Raw genomic sequence first — 6,000 nt, 5'->3', positions numbered from 1 at the left:
TAAAAACTCTCAACAAAGTGGGTATAGAGGGCAAGTACCTCAACATAATAAAGGCCGTATATGAAAAACTCACAGCCAACATTATACTTAAAAGTGAGAAGCTTGAATATTTTCCTTTAAGATCAGGAACAATACAGGGAGGCTCACTCTCCTCACTTTTATTCAACATAGTTCTGGAGGTCCTAGCCACGGCAATCAGACAACACAAAGAAATACAACGCATCCAGACTGGCAAGGAAGAACTTAAACTCTCCATGTTTTCATATGACATGATATTGTACATAAAAAACCCTAAAGAATCCACTCCAAAACTACTAGGTCTAATATCTGAATTCAGCAAAGTTGCAGGATACAAAATTAATACACAGAAATCTGTGGCTTTCCTATACACAAAAAATGACCTAAAAGAAAGAGAAATCAGGAAAACAATTCCACTCACAATTGCATCAAAAAGAATAAAATACCTAGGAATAAACCTAACCAAGGAAGTGAAAGACCTATACCCTGAAAACTACAAGACACTCTTTAGAGAAATTAAAGAGGACACTAACAAATGGAAATTCATCCCATGCTCTTGGGTAGGAATAATTAACATTGTCAAAATGCCATCCTGCCTAAAGCAATCTACATATTCAATGCAATCCCTGTCAAAATACCAACAGCATTCTTCAACAAACTGGAAGAAATAGTCCTAAAATTCATATGGAACTACAAAAGATCCCGAATAGCCAAAGCAATTGTGAGAAAGAAGAATAAAGCAGGGGGGAATTACACTCCCTGACTTCAAGCTCTACTACGAGGCCACAGTAATCAAGACAATTTGGTACAGGCACAAGAACAGACCCAGGGACCATTGGAACAGGATAGAGAGCCCAGATACAAACCGAAGCATATATGGTTAATTAATATATGAGAAAGGAGTCATGGATATACAATGGGGAAATGACAGCCTCTTCAACAGCTGATGTTGGTAAAACTGGACAGCTATATGTAAGAGAATGAAACTGGATCATTGTCTAACCCCACACACAAAAGTAAACTCAAAATGGATCAAAGACCTGAATGTAAGTCATGAAACCATAAAACTCTTAGAAAAAAACATAGGCAAAAATCTCTTGGACATAAACATGAGCGACTTCTTCATGAACATATATCCCCGGGCAAGGGAAACAAAAGCATAAATGAACAAGTGGGACTACATCAAACTAAAAAGCCTCTGTACATAAAGGACACCATCAGGAGAACAAAAAGACATCCTACAGTATGGGAGAATATATTCATAAATGACATATCTGATAAGGTGTTGACATCCAAAATATATAAAGAGCTCATGCACCTAAACAAACAAAAAGCAAGTAAGGCAATTAAAAAATGGGCAGAGTAGCTGAACAGACACTCTTTCAAAGAATAAATTCAGATGGCCAACAAGCACATGAAAAATGCTCCACATCATTAATCATCAGACAAATGTAAATTAAAACCACAGTGAGATATCACTTCACACCAGTTAGGATGGCCAACATCCAGAAGACAAACAACAGGAAATGTTGGCGAGGATGTGGAGAAAGAGGAACCTTCCTACACTGCTGGTGGGAATGTAAATTAGTTCAACCATTGTGGAAAGCAGTATGGAAGTTCCTCAAAAAACTAAAATTAGAAATACCATTTGACCCAGGAATTCCACTCCTAGGAATTTACCCTAAGAATGCAACAGCCCAGTTTGAAAAAGACACATGCACCCCTATGTTTATCGCAGCACTATTTACAATAGCCAAGAAATGGAAGCAACCTAAGTGTCCATCAGTAGATAAATGGATAAAGAAGATGTGGTACATATACACAATGGAATATTATTCAGGCGTAAGAAGAAAGCAAATCCTACCATTTGCAACAACATGGATGGAGCTAGAGGGTATTATGCTCAGTGAAATAAGCCAGGTGGAGAAAGACAAGTACCAAATGATTTCACTTATATGTGGAGTATAAGAACAGAGAAAAAACTGAAGAAGCAAAACAGCAGCAGACTCACAGAACCCAAGAATGGACTAACAGTTACCAAAGGGAAAGGGACTGGGGAGGATGGTTGGGAAGGGAGGGAGAAGGGAAAAAGAGGCATTACGATTAGCAGACAAAATGTAGTGGAGGGAGGGACACGGGAAAGGCAATATACACACAGAAGACAAGTAAGATTCTGTAGCATCTTACTACGCTGATGGACAGTGACTATAATTGTGTATGTGGTAGGGACTTGATAATGGGGGGAGTCTAGTAACCATAATGTTGTTTCAGTAATTGTATATTAATGATACCAAAATAAAAAAATAAGAATAAAAATAAAAATAAATGAGAAAAGGGAGTTCCAACTAAGAAATCACTAGAATTTCATTTAGATAATTGCATTATGATTTTTTTTCTCAACGTTACTTAGGCTAGAAGGGAAAGTTAAACCCAGCTATTATTATACTGTTTCAGGTAAGTGTAAGAACTTTTTTTCAATGCTAAGGATTGGTAAATATTTAATTTAGCTACATTTACTTTGCCTAAAGTGATTTTCTCCATATAGTCAAGTGGTTTAGCACTCTCTGAAAATGGCACTAGTTTTAAGCCTTTGGGGTTTTTACGTATTTTTTTCTGAATAAATTAGAGCAACCAGTTAGTCAGAGCCCAAAAGTAAATGCTAAGTGGAGCCAAAACCAGACTAGCAGACTACCAACAAGGTTCTATTTAATGTTACCTGGATGATAGAGATGAAAACACATTTTAACATAATAGCCAAATTGATATAACAACATGTTTTTTTAAAGAGATTAATGATGATTCATTTAAGCTAATCTAAAAATTGTAGCTAAAAGTTGTAATTTAGTTACTAATCCAGTTGGTAACATTTCAACTGACTATACAAATTCCCTTGATTATTTCCCATGTGTGATACAAAATAATCATAAATATTTGTAACTTCAGTAATTTTTCACTTCATTTCCCCCTCCTTCATTTAGTCCATCAGCCAGTGGTAGAAACAATTAAATATTTTATTTATTAAACTTCAAAAATTTTTAACTGTTGTGTCTCTAATCCTCTTTTTAGGTTCTCAAGTCTGATAATCTTACCATGCAGTGTACTTCTAGCTATTATTTTCATGGTTTTTATAATACCATCTGAAAGGAAACATTTTTAAATGCTGAAAGGAATAAAAGGATCCCAGAATAGAAATCATTTAACCATGTATAAACACCAATTCCCAAATCACCTGCTCAGAAATGTTTTTTAAAATACATCACCAGTTAATTTAGTTTATTATGCTAAACAAATAAACTAAGTAAAACAAAAAATCATAAGACACTTCGTTAGGGAAAAAAGTTTCTAAATTTAATTTTCAGTGGTAAGAGGTTATTAAAGAAAGAAAGAAAATGAAAGCCTGATAAAATGTAAATTGCAATGATAGTTACCCTAAAACAGGGATTCAGTTTTCACTTCAGCTGCCTGAAATTCCTGGAGAGGCTGCATTACATAATATATTATTATCTATTTCACTGTTGGCAAAAGACTGTGCCTCTGTTAGCCTTTAGCCAAGTCTGGTGTTCTGGTGTCTACCAAATAGCACATGCATTCTGATTTTACTTTTCAGAATCCACTTGCACAGTTATCTCATTTGATCTCATCATAACCTTGAGACATAAAACAGGGCTTATGATATTTGTTTTATAGCTGATTAGCCAGCCAACTTTCTCAGTTAAGAAAAGCTAAATCTAAGACTACAGACCAGGTGTTCAGATTTCTGGTCCACCCACCACCTCCCTAGCAGCTGTTACACCAGAGGAATCAGAGCGTATAATTGGCTCCTCCCTGGTAGCCCACTGTCCTGGGAAAAGGCACGTTTGTTCTCAGCACGCAAGCAAGTTAACACTGACACAAGAGCAGGCAGATCAGTTCTTTGCCGAGAGAGATGCACAAAGGTTACCTGTAGCCCAGAGAGAACTGTTTCCATCTTCTTTGTCCCTTCCATCTTTTTCCTGCTAATCAAAGTAGGACATTTAATTTAAGATCTGGGGAAGGCTTTGGGAAGCTCCTTGACCGCCGCTCTGCCACTGGAGGTGTGGTATGGGAGCAAAATAATTTTACACCCATCTGCTCCTGACAAGTGAGCTTCACAACCAGCTGAACTCAGAAAAATATCATGGCTGAATATGCTCACGACCCTGGCGGCTTTGTAAGGTTTTAGGTTAGGAAAGAAAATAGAGGAGGCGTGGCTTGACAACAACACAGGCTTATTGGAGATAAATCTGCAGAGGCGACCTCCAGCAAAGAGCTGAGGCCCCCACCTGCAGAGCGAGGGGTCACTTTGGGAGGCGGGAAATTTTGCGGTTACTCTTTGCTAGGGGTTGCTAGGGAAGTAGCTTTTGTGGTTGGGCTGATAGGGGCCAAACAGGGCATTCTCATGGCTTGAGCTCAGGCGGGAAATTTCCATTCTTCTCAAAACGGAGACGGTGTTAAGACAGCGGATCTCACGCTAACAGCCTTCGCTTGGGAACCAAGGTGTTGAGTGGCAATTGCAGGAGAGCCATTTTACTTCCATTGTGAGTTGCCTTAGGATGACTGTAGGGTAAATAAAGACGGACGTGACTCGATAAGCAGCTAAATCAATCCCACGAAAGACATCAGTAACTCTGGTGTAAGGCCCTTTGGGAGGGGATACGTGTATAATCTATACATATAATAGCTATCTCCTCGAATAGGGCAGAGTCTTTCATTTATGGAGGAAGATATGTGGATAGTGCCAGGTAATAATGTTAACTAATAGTAGGAGCATTGGTAATAACGGTAAAGGCCACGCGGAGTCATTCTCCTATCCCAGAGCAGAGATGAGCTAGCTGGTCTCCCTAAAGTTTCCGGGACTGAGGGATGGAGGCTCCCCGGGGGGCAGACGCTGCCCCCACCGTCAGCTGTCACCTGTCAATGGAAATGCCATCTCCATGGTGGCCGTGTTATCAAGAGTAATACGGTTATTGCTTTGTTTAAGGACAAGAAGCCAGCCCCTGGCACCCACGACCCAGGAGCGCCCCAGGGCCATCACCTTCAAGTCCAGCCTGCCGCCATCACCCCCCGTGCGCCGGTCTTCGGACCCAGCGGCAGCCCTGTGACCCCCGCCAAAGCCAAGCCCCCCTGCGGCTTCTCGGCCCCGCCCGACGCCCTCCGGCCGCCCCCTCCGCCGCCGCCTCTGGGGCACGACCAGCTCCCTCCGCCGTCCCCCGATTTTATCGAGGCGCTGCTGGAACTCGTGCCCCCGCCTCCGCCGTCGTTTGCGGGGGATCCAGACTCCGCGTTACCGTCGCCGCCCCCTGCCCTTGCCCCGAAGCCGCGAGGTCCCCATTGCCGCCGGGAGGCCTCCGGTTCCCCCAAAGAGGCAGGAGAACATGGGACCACCCTGTGTGGGAGGGAGCGGGGAGCAGGATTTCACGTCAGATCTCATGAACGCTCTGCAGAAGAGAGGCAACTCGTCCTAAGGGAAACCTGTAAACATCTCTGTGTGATCGGTGTAATCATGTCTGACTTCAAGTGCATTTCTGCTACTTTATTTTCTTGATACCTTGTTCATTTTAGATAAAATATTTAAGAATTCAGACCAGAAGTGATGTAAACCGCCTCACTGTAGCTCAGGTACATTCATAATCATTAACCGAACACAGAATTTAGAATATCCGCCTAAATGTGCATATCTTTCCTGTGTGTTTCCACTTAAGTGGAAATTCTCTTACTTTCAAAGTTAACTAAAACATTTTATGTTCACTTATTTTGTTTGGAAGCATCAAATTAACAAAACATTTTTTTAAAGAAAGTTCCCAAAGATGGTATTTTTAGAAAGATCAGTGTCAAGATATCATTGTCACCAAATTATTTAATAAACATAATGGAAGTCCAATCAAAATTCTGGTGAGAATTTTTTTTGAAGAAACAATCTGGGAAAATAAAAAAATTTTTAAAGAAGAAAAGTGGGATTCTTTA

The sequence above is a fragment of the Manis pentadactyla genome, chromosome 3, assembly GCF_030020395.1.
Source record: "Manis pentadactyla isolate mManPen7 chromosome 3, mManPen7.hap1, whole genome shotgun sequence".
NCBI classification, from domain to species: Eukaryota; Metazoa; Chordata; class Mammalia; order Pholidota; family Manidae; genus Manis; species Manis pentadactyla.
Note: the sequence above shows the minus strand (reverse complement) of the source record.